This window comes from Adiantum capillus-veneris, chromosome 5 (assembly GCF_014529385.1).
Source record: "Adiantum capillus-veneris isolate H3 chromosome 5, ASM1452938v2, whole genome shotgun sequence".
Lineage (NCBI taxonomy): Eukaryota > Viridiplantae > Streptophyta > Polypodiopsida > Polypodiales > Pteridaceae > Adiantum > Adiantum capillus-veneris.
This window is the reverse complement of record NC_140935.1, coordinates 38,861,412-38,878,108: the sequence shown is the minus strand read 5'-3', so window position 1 is coordinate 38,878,108 and position 16,697 is coordinate 38,861,412.

Below are 16,697 nucleotides of genomic sequence, written 5' to 3'. Positions count from 1 at the left end.
CCTCAAAATTTCGTTCTGAGCACTACATCAGAAGATAGGTTTCAGTCGCAAAGAAACCCGTCTTGTGTAGATTGGCAAGCAGGAGGTGGTCGGCATCAATATCGGCATCGACATACATCACTCATTAGTTTTCAAAGCATCATGTATAGACCAGGTACACATATATATCATCAGATATATATATTGCAGTCTGCATTGCTACTTCTTGTGCTTGCCAGGTTCCAGGGGAGGTGTGGCCATACGACGGCTTGACACCACTGGCATGTATTACAGATTAATATACTGTGAATGTGGGTCTGCTAGTTGTGAGTCATGCTAGCAGACAGACCGCTGCAACGGTCATAGGACAGTGACTGGTCTATTGTAGGATGTATGCTAGTTCTGGGCAGTTTGTTGAGCCATCTGAGAGGGTCATGTGTGAGATTTTTTGAAGCCAAGCATTGGGGGCTGGGTTACCCAGTGTGAGGTGGATTAGGTTGTTGGAGTTTCCCTCTACACGCATCCTCTTCGGCGACTTTTATCCCAAAGGATGTATGACTTTGTGTAGACACTGGATTGCATCTTATGCGTCAGGCCATTGAGGCATTGTTAAGGGTTTAGTCTTGAAACAGATACAGGTTCTGTGATCGCCCAGACAGGAGACAGTGTATGCTTACAGGATAGCATATTACAGAGATTTCTAGATTTGTCACTGGTCAGCTATTTATGGTTGTTTTTGAGCTATCTTTTGGTTTCTAGAGCTCAATTTACAAGGGAGACTCTGTCAAAATTTTTCAAAATACTGACAGTTCTTGAGGAGAGGTGTTCAGCTTGTTGTTTACAGCTTGTTTATTGTGTACAGAGACCAGTTTACAGGGGAAACTCCACTAGATTTTCCCAAGAAGTAAACAGTTTGGTAGATATGGCATCTTCTCAAAGTGAGACTCTTTACAACATAAAGAAGCTGGATGGCACAAACTTTCCATTCTGGAAGAAGCAGATTTGGCAGGTTTTGGTGCAGAAAAAACAAGTGAAGCCACTGATGCTCAAAGGGGAGAGACCAGACGGTATGGCTAAAGATGAGTGGGAAGAGCTTGACGGGAACAAGCTCCAAAGAAATTTTTAAAACAAAAAAACAAAAAGGAAGAAGAAAAATAGGAGAAGAGAAAAACGATTCTTGCTGGCCCCATCATCTATGTGTTGGTCCATGCTCGGTACTAAAGCCGCCACCTTCATACATGACTAGAGTGATACCAAATTCAATTATGCACACATAAATACATACGAGTCACCTACCCTTCTGTGGTGCAAACAAAACGATCCAAAAATAAATAAAAAATTGATGTCCATTGATCACTTCCCAGTCTCGCGTCCCTCGTTACTTGGATCGGCTATTTTTACTGATCCAGTTTCCGTGCCTTGCTGACATATGGGCGCTACACCCTCCACGTACACAAACACACACACTCTTTGTAGCTCGCTACAGTCCACAACCCACATCGATTATGGATCGCTACAGTCCACAACCCACCGGCCTGGCTTGGCGCACCCAACACACACACACACACACACACACACACACACACAACCCCCTGGCTTGACTCACACGCGCACACAAGTGGTCTCTCTTGACCAGGTCGAGAAGCCGCTGACATAGCACCATAGTGATGCGAATCTGTAACTGTAATTTTTGCACTGTCGCTGCTCGCCTTGTGAGCATTAAGCATCTGCGCTGTGGCCAAAAATCCGCACTGCAGCTGGTTGCCTTGTGAGCATTGAACATCTATGCAACACACTGGCACACAACTCACAATCAAACTCCTTCTCTGTTCCTCAGTCCGCCACAGTCGGGACTCAGGAAATTTTCGACACCAGCAAGCTATAGATGAAAATGAAAAAATATATATATAAATATAAAAAGAATTACTAACATCAAAGAGACTATTCCCACCCTCTTTATCTCCACCTTGGGGAGTTTAGGAGAAGTCTTGAGCACAAGAAGGAGGTGAGCTCAAAGTCTGCGAGTCGAGCATTGAGACGATCTAGTGCAAGAAAACTAAAAAAAATAACTTCTAGATGAGCGCTTGTGGTTAACAAATCCTCCTCTTAGCACTAAAATGGTTTTCTAAATGCATTTAGAGATCAACATCATTCTCTCTCTCTCTCTCTCTCTCTCTCTCTCTCTCTCTCTCTCTCTCTCTCTCTCTCTCTCTCTCTCTCTCTCTCTCTCTCTTGCTTTGTACGTAAAAATTCTCTAGAAGAGAGCATGGAATATGAATTTCTATTTGTTCATTGAATTTTGTTGGCAAGGTTGGACTAAAATTGTGGATTTGTGCTTGAGCTTGACATTTTTTATCTTGCATACAACATTCCTTCTTGCACCAATTATCGAGCCATTTTACAAGGTATTGACCAAGGACACAAGATCACATTTTGATGCCTCAAGGGAGAGAACTATTCAGTTCATCTTATGCTCACTCTCTCTCTCTCTCTCTCTCTCTCTCTCTCTCTCTCTCTCTCTCTCTCTCTCTCTCTCTTTTTGCCATATTTTCTATGGAATAGCACATGAGTGGGCATTGGTTTCATGTGTGCTTTAATTGAGAATTTCAATACATGAATGAACTTTGAATGCACCAACTTGAGCCTTGTGCAATGGTTTTGTGCTATCTCGATTGGAAGCTTGGTTGCAAACAGAATTTGTTTCTTTGTGGTATGTATGCAGACATGAGAGTCACCTTGTTGATAATGAGTTGGTGCATGGTTGAAATATTTTAGTGCTTAATATGTATGCAAAAATCCTTGAATAGCACTAAAACATTGAGATTTCTTGGATAGTCATAAGATATCATTTTGACTTTGTGCTTAAGCATAACTTTTTTAGTGCTTACTGTGTGAATGATAAATGCTCAAAAGCACTAAAATGAGACTTTTTTTTATAAAAAAAGAGCATTTTTTGGGTTATGGATGATCATTTTTGCTTGAATTGGATGTTCATATGCTAAAGAGCACTAATGATTTGGGTCTTTTTTGAAGGGGTGTGGCAGGAGTGTGCTTTCATTGATCCAAGAAGGGGTCATCATTGCAAAAAATGGAAAAATGTGGCTATTTGGATCCGTTCCATTTCTTTGGATTAAAAATTGTATACATGCTAGCTCATAGCTTGGTCTAAAGTGAAAATGTTTTCATTTGAGCTAGTGTAGACAATTTTTTTGAGAGCTTTCAAGTACAAATTTGGCTATTAAGAGCCATTCATTTTCATTTCATCAAGCTACAGTCATCTCTAGCTCATAGATTGCTCTAAAAATGTAAAATTTCATGTGAGCTAGTTGTAATTTGCCAACTTTTTGGAAAGCTTTAAATTGTAATATTTGGCTTTTAAGAGCCACTTCATTTCATCAAAGTTGCATTATTTTCAGCTCTTGGCTTGTTTTTAATGCCATACTTCAAGTGAGCTAGAAACTATTCAACTTTTGAATTATGCATGAGAGGACTTTAAGTTGCAAAATTTTCTTATGTAGAAGCTGAATAATTCTCTCTCATTGTTTATATGTATGCATAAGTTTGCTATCAAAGAGCATCATATGCATAACCAAAGGTAATTTTTTCCCTTGGGTTCTTTCCCTTTGGCAAATTTGGGTATTCAAGACCCTAGCTTTAGGTTTTCATTAATGTTTTTGTGGTTTTTTGTTTTCAATAATTGGCTTTTGTAGCTTGTGTTTACACTTAACTTCAAAAAGCTTCTTTTGCAAATAAAAAGGATTAAGAGACAAGGATTCTTGCTCAAGGATGCTCAAAAGAGCATGAATAGGTGTAATCCTTCCATGAATTTTCTCTTGTTCATCTCTCCATTCTCTATGCTTGGCTTAAGTAATTTTTGCTTCTAAGCTATGGTTCTTTCATGTTCAAAAGTTAGGCATACTAAAGTTTCAACACTTTGCTTTGTGAATATTAACTCATCAAAAAATTAGCTTTTATGTGTGTTAATCATAGGTAATTGGCCTTGACCTTAGGTTACTATAGGATCATTTATTATTAGTCCTAGACTCTTACTGATAGTCTTAATACTCCATTCATTTTTAACATGATTTAGAGCTATGATTAGGCTTTAGTCCTTTAGTCCATTTGCCATTAGCATCTCATGTTGGAAGCAGTAAAAAAGTGCTAAAAAAATGAATCAATGAAGCAAAAAAGTGTCAAGAAAAAGTAGCAAAAATGCTACTAGGCACGTGAAAAGTCAAATCTCTATGTTATGTTGTGTCTATGTGAGGCCTAGCACCTTATTGGCACTTGTCAGGCGAGGGGAATCACCTTGGCTTGCTTGGTCAAGGCACTAAACCGATGCCCTGGGTTGGGGTTAGCCATCACCTTGGTAGGCTAGTAGTCTTTTGGAACACCTTCTTGAGGGTTCAAGGAGCCGAGAGTCGCACCTAGATTTGCCTTGGGTGGTAGCTTTGTGATTGTGCTTTACTTTTTTCAATGAATAACAAAAACAAAACTTCCATGAGCTTCAAAAAGCTGTGACAATGTACTAATAGATTAGAAGCTTTTTTATAGCCCGTAGACATGATAGACTTGAATGATTTATTGATATTAGTCACATAGTTTTTAAGCTAATAGGTTTATGACCTTGCATTAGCCTAGGGTCATAATTGATTGTTTGTGTTTCATACATAAAACCGAAATTTCAAGTGGTTTAATCTTCGTGATAGTTTGAGTGTTTTTTTTCTTTATGTTGTCTAGTTTTTTACTATGATTCACCCATCTTTTAGAAGCAAAAAATTCACTTTGCATGATTGTTCATTGTACTTCATGGTTTTGTCCTTGTTGGCCTTTGATGCTCATTACTTGTTTTTATGTTTTGCAACCCAACATTTCTTCCATGGACTTGCTTTCTACCGTGTCACTGTGTCTTGCTTCACCAGCACACGGGGACGTGTGCCAAATTAGGAAAAGGGGGGAATGTTAGCAGCGGCTAACACAAGCTACACCAAACATGCATCAAGCGGGAGATATCTATGGTTGTGCATAATATTTATAACTCACTTTGTATAAGTCTTGGGCTCATTTGGAGTTCCAAAATTGTATATGGTAGCTAGAAGGCTTAAACTTAAACCCATAGTAGAAGGGATTGTGGTGAAAGCCTTTAAAAGGAAGCCTTTGTGCAAGGAGGATGGATTCTAGAGTATCCACTTTTGAGATCTCTCTCTCTCTCTCTTAAGTGTTCACTCGATGGCCTAGCCTTGAGCTTAATGCCTATGCTTAAGAGGCTAGTGCTAATCATTGTAATTAAAGTAATCTCTTCTTGATTAATTTAATTCCTATTTTCTCATTAGTCTACTTCTTCTCTACATTTCAGTATGTCATGAAGTAGTATTACCCTCTCAGTATTCTAGATTTGAGACAGGTATGTACTTCTAGCTATTAACCACTTCTATTCTTCTACAAGTATTTGATTTTTGATATTTAGCATCACTAATTAGGTTGATTAAGTTGGGTCTTAATCTTATAATTAGTGTGTGTTCCCTATTGTTTGCTTGTGTGTAAATAGGTTTTATGAAACTCTAGCACCATTCACCTTGTGTGTATAGCTTTTGATGAAGTTCCGTGATTGACATGTGGTAATTAGTGTGTGCTTATCATTAGTGTGCTTGGGGTTGCTAGTCTAGTGGTAAGTCGGACTTCGGTGGACTTGATGTCTGTAGGAGTTTTTTGATTAGTGATTAGAGTATGTTTAGAGTTAGTCTTGCCATGGCTAATCTCTACTTGCATTGGAGAGGTGATCTCTTGAATCCTCTAGTTCTATCCATCCGATGCTCGTGCTTCTATGCCCTAGCCGGGTTGCCGATCCACGGATTTGATAATTTTTTGTGGATTGCGATTAGGTCGTGCTACAACACCTCCCAACAATGCACAATGCATGTCATTGATATCACTCGTCAACAATTTTCCCTTTCGAATCTTTGTCATCCCTGACAAAGCCATGCCAACGTAGACATTCGATGTGCCTGCAAAAGAAAAATGTCGATGAGGTAGAAAGCTGAACTATATGGCATGAGGAGAATCTAAAGCACATGTGTAAATGAGTAAATGCAAAGAATTATGAATGTTACACTGCCATTAAGGACAAATAAATTGCATTTTGCTAAAATTGATCAATCAAGATTTTTGGGCTTATGGATGAGTCTATTGATTAGTTAGCTATGACGAAGGTTAAAACAACTACTCTAGTACTAGCTAAGTTAGGAATATTATCTAAATTATTGATTCCCTAATTGTGCCTTCCAGCTTTGATTAGCCAACTAACTCTCACAACTCCAAGCAAAAGCTTGAATTTTTTACTTTAAGCTCAATAGAAGTCTTTTTCATGTCATTGTTCTTTTTTTTTCTCTTTTTCTCTTCATTTTTCTTTCTTTCACATTGTTTCAAGATCATTTGACGTGTGTGCTTATTTTGTATGCTCGAGGCTTTTTGCTTCTCAAAGAAAAGCACCCATACTAGGAGCCTCTAGGGCTCTAGTACCATACGCAATACATGTGAGTGAAGTACCAAATCAAGCTGGATTTCTGTTCCAGCTTAAGATTTTATATTTGTGGCACTTTTACTTTTTTCTTCCATTTCCTTTGTATTCTCACTAGTGTCCTTTGTTGTTTAAGTGAGCAAACCTCTCTATGTCTAGAACACTCCTAGGGTCTCAAACACTAAAATATATTTACCAACTAGGACTAGCGGTCAAGTAAATGAGTTAACCTAAAGTCACAGTCTCCTAACCTGAAGGCTCATCTATAAGACTAAACTCTAGTTCAATCAACCTAACAAAAGACAAATTTATAAATCAATAATGGTAGATAACAAAACTGAATGCACTCAATCGAACCATGGAAAACCACAATCAACAAATATAAATACTCACAAGCATGAACCATGGAAAGTAGAACACCTAGAGGAATGGGATGTGTCTATAGCTCTGGAAGCAAAATGCAATGCTGAAGGTCGATCTATCCATGCTACGTGAAAGCTCAAGTCCATCTGTGCCTAGAGGGGAAAAACCCAAAGGAAAAAAAGTGTCTCTAGTATAAGCGCATGTGTTTAGTGCACCATAATCAATTTTCACAAGTCAAGGGTATAGTGCAACTAGGAGGGATAAGAGAATTCTCTCCAAACAATAAAATCTGCAATTTCCTAGCTCTCTTTCTAATGGTCATCAGCTTGCTAGCACCTAGATCCATGTCAATGGTAATATATGTAGCTCAAGTAATGTGTCTAGGGATGACATCAATCTATGATTGTATGATCAATTAACTCTGTGGCTCAAGATCTCTCAAAGACTGACTCTTGCCTAGCTCTAAGTCAACAACATGGTCAATGGAAATCTCAAGTGAGCTATGGCTCGTGTCAACCTATGGTGTGATAGGAGGCGGCTCTTCGGTAGCCAAATCATCAATGTCCATGGTATCTCACTGAATGTAGGTCAAGATCTCCTCACCTATGGTGGTGAATGTCTAGCTCGTGTCGGCACTCGTCATAGGGTAGACCTCTACATATGTCATGAACATGGTCTAGATCTCTATAGCCTGGGTGTGTTCAAAGAAATTGTAGGAGATCTATGAGGATGTGCTATGGTCTATGTTCTAGAAACCCAAGTCTGTAGATGTCCTCTAGTGAGTGTCTAGATGTGATCCAACCCTGGGATAAACCATCATGTGTATTGCGGCTCTCAAACCAAACGTGTGTATCATCACTAGCTAATGGTCTAGTCTGTGTCATCATGAGAGGCATGTAAACGTGTCTAGTGGCCCCACAATAAGATCTCTATGGTGAGTTAGAGGCCTGATATGTCCTAGGTCATGCATAGGTAGTTCTACTCTTGTGAACATCCTCTAAGGTAGGCTCTACCTGATATCGGGGTGTCTCAAGTGTCGTGGTAGGAGTTACTCTAGGAAAACTAACCTCTAAATCCTTGGGTGTGACCTCTACTCTAGGGGGGTGGTGACAATCATGGTCTATAAGCACCTCATATGTCCCTGTCTTGCATGGGGAATCCAAATGCTCATTTGTCATTGAATCTGGTCATGGATGCTCATGAGAATCCATCTTAATGGCAACCTTTGCCTCTATCATACATGTAGGTATCTTGATCTCAAATGGCTCACTCATAATGTCAGCACTCTCGTGGTCATGTGCATCAACAATATCCTCAAGTGTAGGATCTGGTGGGACATCTATCTCTATGATACGTTCAGTGGAATAAACCATAAGTGCAGAATTTGGCACTCTATCTATCTCTACTGGCTCAGGTCTCGTCTCTAGCAGAGGAACAATCTCACTAGGTTGTACCTCCTCCGAAGAACAAGTAGAAACATCTGGAATAGTCACTCTAGGTGGCTTTATGATAGTGCTCTCTGATGTACTTGTCCTATCTTCAATTTGGGCATTTGTCTCCTTCATCTCAATCACTCTAGACCTCAACTGATCAATTGTGCTCTGAGGAAAAATCTATCTATTGGAGATTTGGGAGGTGACGTCATAGGGGAAGTTTTTCTAGTAGGTGTCTATGGACTATGTGTGGTCATCACTACAGGATACTAGCCATGCCGTGAAAAATAGGACAAACCAATCATCAAGGAATATCGGGTACCATCTGTGTCCCTATAAATCCTACCACGAGGATCTCCAACAAGATATACCATAATGCTCATGGCTGGCTCAAAACAACATGTGGTCCACTCTATGTATTGCACTATCCTAGGATGTACTTGGCTATCCAAACAATCATCAGGATGTGCTCTATCAACAACATCATAGGGACTATTTGGCATTGACATGTATGTGGCCTTGAGATCATCAATGAAGCTCAGCCGAAACAAGGTGACATCTCTGAACTCTAACCACCTACCATATCAATGGGTCATTGTCATCCAAGAAGGTGCCTTTGGTGTAAGAATGTCCATCAAGGTCAACAAACCAAGGCATGACTCCTCTGTAGCCTAAGAAATGTAGCACAATATTATTACGGTGCTCTTTGCTCATCGTGGTAACTCTATGCTCATGTGGTACCTGCATGGTGTCTAGGTGGTGATCTATGCCTCGACAACACATCTGATGCATGTGATCTAGCAAGCTCCATGCCAGGTGTGCTCACAATCTGTGGTGTGGTCTCTACAACCTCTGTAGCATGAGTACTAGTAGCAATCAAGGAGTCTAATATGGTTGTCTTTTTGCATGGTAGTTCTTGTGGTGCATTGGTAAGTCTTTGTCTCATGTGCTCTATATCTACCCTCACCTCTGCCATGATCTCAACAGATGTCTATCTGCTAGATAGTCTGGATGATGTAAATCTTGGAGGTTATCTAAGCCATGTTACCCTGTATACGATGTGGTCATAGGGTCTACTATAGGCTCAACTGCACTACACGGAGTACAAAAATAGGGTCATCCACATATCAACATATATGTAGCACCATCATAAATGCTCCTATAGGTACCTCAAAAGGAATTTGGTGGGAAAGCAGTGACTCTGTCCGAGGTAGGGTACTCTCCAAATCTGGCTCTATTACTCCCGTGCATCCTCTGATGCTCATCAACATAAAGGGGTCCACCATCACACAAGTACAAGCATAAAGTTTGTGGTAGCTCCAAGGTGTTTGGATGATCCTCACAAAGAGCTAGCATGAAACTCGTTGGAGTATCCTCGGTCATAGGTCTATATGATGTGCCAAAACTATCAAGAATGTGATCTAGAAAGGTCGGCAAGGTCGGGTGTGCTAGGGCTCTAAGCACCTCAAAACTAGGTGTTTGGCAGTCCGTAAGTTGAAGCTGGATATACCTCCTCTGTGTGTCTGCATCTGTATGTATAGGCAATCCACAAATCCACAATAACCTATCAAATAGGGCCTCTTGATCCATGATTGCCAAAATCTAGCAGTCTAGGTCAAATCCGGTGTCAATAAGCACATGCACTAGCGGGTTGTAGCCTGGCAATCAAAGGCTAGCCAAGTGCTAATCTCGATCACTGTGCGTGAACAAGCTCTAAAAATGTCTCTAGGTCCAAGTCATGGTCTAGAATCAGTCAACGATTGAATCGGGATCTAATCGTGTGCAAGCGTATGACCAATGGCTAAAACCAAGTCAAGTAGAGATCTCACATGTGAATGATATCTAACTAGCGTAATCTGGTCAATATCAAGGCCACAAACGTATCTCTACCGTAAATTGGGATCAAATGTGATCTATCGTGTAATCTGCAATCAAATCGAGCCAAAATGGAAATATGCTCCTGAACAGGCTTTAAGGCTTGTCAACTAGCCAAATGTAGACCAAAAGCAAAAATCTGTGTACGAATAGAGTCTATGTATGCAATATGGCTCAAATTTGGAGTAAATCGAGCATAATCGGACAAACTCTAGAAAAATTGGACTCTCCGGGCATACCTACTCTAAACGTGCCTAAGCATGCATAAATGCGTGCGAACGGGGTGTGTACGGGGTATAGGATGCGTGCATGATGGAAGGAGAAGAGTTGGGCAATAGAAGTATATTTTCTTTTTTGCTTTTTGAGTTTTTTGGTTTTTTTCAATAATAAAATATAAATATCCACAAAGAAAAACAACAAACAAATGCAAAATAAAAAAATGAATAAAACAAAAATTATAAGGGTAAAAGCTTAAAAGAGGAAACAAGAAAATCAAATTTAGATTTTATTTTTATTTTTTTAACAAGTCTTTTATGTTTTTTTGGTGTTTTCGTGATTTTTTCACTGCTGTTTTTTTTTTGGGATCTTTTTCTCCTTTTTAGCAAAACAATTCTCTCTTTTTTATTTTATTTCTAGGATCTTTTTCTCCTTTTTTTCAAATTTCCTTTTTGAATTTTTTGTTTCTTTTGGTGGGGGTTTAACGAAATTAAAAACAAAATAAGTTAAAATTCAAACAAAATGAAATGAAATTGCAATGAAATAAAATGAAATGCAAATGCAATCAAATGAAAATGAAATCAAAATCAAATCAAGTAAAATAAAATGATTTAAAATTAACTAAATAAATAAATGCATTGAAGCTCAAAAGAGTCAACAAAAGAGCTGACTGTTGTGGCAGCATGTGCATTCGAAATCGGCGCGCACAGAGACAAGCAAAAAAGAAGGGGAGGTAGGCGTAGGCGCATGGAAAGGGGGAATGAGGTAGAGATAAGATGCCTTTAGACGCGCTGAGCAAAAAACAAAGGACTCAGAGGAGAGGGGGGCGGCCCGATGGAGACGACTAGAGAGAGGGAATTTTTTTAATTTTAATTTTTACTTTTGTCTCTTTTGTGTGTGTGTGTGTGTGTGTGTGTGTGTGTGTGTGTGTGTGTGTGTGTGTGTGTGTGTGTGTGTGTGTGTGTGTGTGTGCAGGACACGTGAGTGTGCATGCGTGCTTGCTTGTGTGAAAGTGTGCGTGGGTGAAGTGAATGTGTGTGTGTGAGTGATTGTGTGTTAATGGGTATGTGAGTGTGAGGTGATTGTGTGTTAATGGGTATGTGAGTGTGTCCCTTTTTTGTGTGTGTGTAGGACACGTGAGTGTGCATGCGTGCTTGCTTGTGTGAAAGTGTGCGTGGATGAAGTGAATGTGTGTGTGTGAGTGATTGTGTGTTAATGGGTATGTGAGTGTGAGGTGTGTGTGCTCTTATGTGGGTGAGTATGTGTGTTCTTATTTTTTTATTTATTTCTTTCTTAAATGTCTTTTTGTTTTTGTTTACTCTTTTTTTTAATGCATATATTTTTTAATTTTATTTTTTTGAAATTGAATCGTTTTTTTTTTTTGGAGGGGGGGGGGGGGGGGGGGTCTTGATGATTTTCTTTTAAACCAAAGAAAATCAAAAATAAAAAATCAAAAGAAAATAGTCAGTAAATAGTAGAAAAATGACACAAAAAAAAAGAAAAAGAGAGGGGAAGAGACAATATGTTGTGGGGTGTGTGTGTGTGTGTGTGTGTGTTGTGTGAGTGTAGTTTTTTAAATAAAATTCAAACAATGCAAAAAAGTTAAAAATTTTACCGAGATTCAAAAATTACTCAAAAATGCCAAAAAATGCTAAAATTAGTCAAAAACTTAGGGAAAATTCACTGAGTAGCAAAGGATGCTCTTGATTGTCGATTAGTATCAAAATTTCTCATTTTTATATTTTTTAACAAAAACTATTAGTTTTAAATAATAAATTAGCAAAAAATATTAAAATTTTATTAAAAATCACCAAAATGCATTTGACAATCAAATTAATAAAACTTTGATTGGGTTTTGCCACTTTTTTGTCTAATTTTGTTTCAAAAAGTAGCAAAATTAACAATGCATTTAGACAAATCTCTGCACATACATAGCAAAATTAACAATGCAATTAGACAAATCTTTGCACATACACTTGATTATCACAACTTTGACTTTGCAATACAACCAATTACACAATAATTTTCCACTAATTACTAGTTCAATTATGTGTACACACACATAATTCTATCAAAAATTAAAAGGTATTCCTAATGGCTTCCAAAAAAATCAAAGGTATTCTTAATTCAAAGATTCCTTCAACAAAAAAGAACGATGCGTTAATCTATAGCACATAGCCACAGGCAATGATGAAGCGTGTGAATTTGTAACAGTATTAGCTCAGAAAAACGAGTACAACATTGTGAGTGTGTGTGTGTGTGTGTGTGTGAAAGAGAGAGAGAGAGAGAGAGAGAGAGAGAGAGAGCAAGGAAAATGCTAAAGAGAAGAGACGAAGCACATAGATTTGCAACAGTATTAGCTTGGAAGGACGAGTACAACATAGAGAGAGAGAGAGAGAGAGAGAGAGAGAGAGGAGGGGGGGGGGGGGGGGGGGACGCTAAAGAGAAGAGGAGAAAACACTAAAGGAAAAATAAAGGAGAAGAGAAACAGTTCTTTATATGGACAAAAAAGCTCTTTTGACTTTAAATCTTCATATGTCTTTTGACTGTCGGCCTTCATGTGTCTTATCATTTCCTAAACTCACCCTTCACTTATGCACTTAATATGTTTTGAAAGAATTTTTATGTTTTTGAGATTGGGGAGATCTAATAGCACAATTAAGCACAAAATTTGTGATTAGTGCACACACATAATTCTACCAAAAATTGGACAGCATTTTGGTGCAATTTTGGCATTAAAAAAATGATCCATGATCACTATAACAAAATCAATCAACTCATTGCTTTTCACAATTCAAATTGGCACGAATAAAGCCATTATTTGCACTTGAATGTGCGTAATTTTCCTACGCATAGGCACACAAATTGCACCTAAACTTACCCCAAATTTGATGCAATTAAACTTCAATGAAAAACCTAAAAATAAATCAGCATTTGAGTGGACAAATGCACTCACATTTACATTAAGAATCACATCAAATCCCCACTCCAAGCGACGACTCCACCGAGAAAGGTGCGCGCGTGGACGCTTTCAAAACCGCTTTGACCCACACACACCAACACAAGATCTTATGTGTAGCTACCATTTCTACAAATTTAAACGCATAAGATCAATGAACACATATCCAAATAAAGATCTATCAATGTGTAGCACTAAACGTACTTGCAACTAGTGAATAATTAGAGGGGATAATTAGTGAAAAATCTCTTAATTGTCGAGAAATTTGCGGTCTTGCCAGGAAAGCACCGGGCTTATGGGTGTGAGAGTTTGTGAGAGAACTCAACAAAACTATATGAAGGAGTTAAACCATAGATGCCATGAAGACTAGGGTTTGGAAAGAAGTGCAATCAAAGAAGACTCACTCTTTCTCTCTTGCACTCACACACACAAAGAAAGAACGCAAAAGAGAATGTCAAAACAATACGAAGATGAAAACATCAAGGCTATGGTCATATCGTATCATGGGTAATATGAAAGGGTTAATGGATGATTTAATGGCATTCAATCTTGGCTGACCAAATAGGCTACGAATTGTTCTTTGGAATTGTAGTTTTGTGCTTACCATAATATATATATTTTGTCTAGTGATTGGGATTAATTGTGTGTACAAATCCTCTTGGTTCATAGCAAGATAACTCCGCTTACATCAAAAGAAAAATTATAGTCTATGAGAGGTAGTATGATGGGATCTGGTGATAGAAGTATTTCATTGACCCTTTCAGGACCGAAGAGAAACACTATACGTTGTTGAAAGTGTGTTTTACGGCTAATCCATACGTTAATTCCAATAGATCGTACAGAGTGAAAGCGATAGAAATGATCATCATGTGGGTTATTCATCTAGGATAGTATGTGAGAAATGTAGATATGAGAGAAGTGAAGAGATGAGAAGTTTCCCTCCCAAGCCCTATTCTTGCCCGTATGTAATAAGGATACTGCGGGGAGAGATGTACCTGTAGCAAAGAGAACCTAGAGAGGATGAATTACTAAGAATGAGAGAGATAGGTTTGGTTATGGAGATGAGATTAGATATATATATATATATATGTTGGATTAGAGATGAAAATGAAAACAACAAGAAATCAAGAAAACATCAATGTAGAACACATCTTACTTGAAACCCTTCGGCACCATTATTGATGGGAGAGAGAAGAAGAGTGGATAATTCCACTTTGATTGATACACCAAGTGCAAGACCTTCTTTGATTAGAGTTGATCTTCCAAGGTTAGCTTGTTGCAAGAATGACTAGTCTCCCTCTAGGAGAAAGTGTAGGCTTGGGCTTATGTTAATGGCTAAGTACAATTAGGCATTACTACTCACTCCCTCGAGAATTCCTCTCATCAATGGCTTGAACGCTTGAGTTCCTTACAAGGAAGAAGAGGTCCCCTTTTATAGGTGAAGGGAACCCCGAAGGGTTTACACAAGAAGAGAGGAGCCAGTGTGAACAGGAATTGGAAAAGTTGGAAATGAGATGTCCCTGCATGATGTGGGCAGACTGGGGTCCAGTATTTTGATCATATCTCCTCAACCGTGGCTTCAAATAAAAAAGTAAAAATATGGGCAAAAACTTCAGCTCATTAGCTACGATTCTCATTTTAAAATCGTTTTCCAATTTGGATTGAAACCTTGTGTAAAAAATTCACCAAAATAGGGTTCATTTATGGCAGAAAAAGTCTTCATGTGGTCTCCTTAGCCTAAACTTTCATTTAATTCCAAAGGACACCTCATGCCATTGATAGCCGTTTTTCGGCTCTCCATAATTGCCATAGTAAGCTACCTCACCCTACCAAAATCACCCAAACACTATGGCTATCCCTACCATTTCACTGTAAATAGGTGTGTGTGAATTAGGGGACTTTTTCCATATCTTCTTAAAAAACCCTCAGCTAGCTAGTCACTGGGCTAGGTGAGCCAAAAAAAAAATTAAAAAAAATTAAAAATAAAAGTATATTATGGCCTCTTTGTGTGTAAATATTTCATTGTATATATGGCCTAAATATAGGGATTTTTTATAATTATTTTGGTATTTTATTTAAATATTTCTACTTAGGTGTGTGTTTTATTAAACATATGTACACCTTCTTTCATCCTCTTACACCATAAGTATATTTTTTGCCAATATGTACATACTCTAACCTTATATTTTTCCTTTATACAAATCACTCCCACATTTTCACCCTCACCCTCGTGAAAACAAAAAATTGATTTCTACTCATTGGTTACTTTTATTATATTATTTACTTGCATACCTTTTCCTCTTTCACCCAAAATAATTCAAGGAGGGATCATATCATATGATTCCAATATCTTTCCATATCCATAACTCCTCCATATTTTTATTATTATTTTTACTCATTATTCTAACACCATGTGCTCATTGAGCTAAAGTCCATGAATAGTCCATACACTAGTCCCACCATGTATATATTTCTTTATTCACCAATAATCCTCCTCCATGCATGTGTCAAGGGCAACTTGGATGCTTTGTATTATGATATGACAAAGGAGGGGCTCACTCTTGGATGCATTGTACAAATTCAACAAAGGAGGGGTCCACTAAAAGACTTTTGCAAGCATAAAAACAGGCTTTTTGGTGAGAATTTTGGCACCTATCTCCACTCCGAATTTGGAGCAGTGGTCAAAAGAGAAAATGTAGCCCACGCTCTGAATAATCACCTCAAATTTTTTCATGATTTTTGGAGCTACCAGCGATGAACTATTATTTTTTGAGTGGACCCCAGTCTGCCCACTTTTTTCACAAGTAGCCCATAGTCTTCTCTCACCTCTTTCCACACTTCTACACACACACACACACACACACATTTCTCTCAATCCCTCACTCAAACCTGCACCTTCAATGGTTTCTCTCACCTTCTTCACCATTAACCTCCCCACTTACTCCCATAGCTCTCATATGAGCTCTCCATGTACATACACCATCTCTATGCCTCTCTCTATTATCTCCAAAGTACAATTCCATCTTACTCCTTATATATATACATAAATTCAGCATGTGTACCATGCTTAACCTCTGCAAATCAAAAGATCTCATCGACGGAATTACCATTTTCATCACGATGATCAACCTTGGCAGCGGCGGCGTAAAGAAGCGAAGAAGAAGAAGAAGACCAGCGGTCATTTTTTCCACAATCTACACAAGGGTGAGTTCAAGCTTCTTCAAAGCTTCACCATCTCAATGATTCTCTTTTAATTCACCCCTCTTCCTTCATCAAATCAAATCACTCTACCCATTGTAAATGTAACATTAACTTTCTAGTGATTACTAACGACTAACATGCTAACACAAAATAG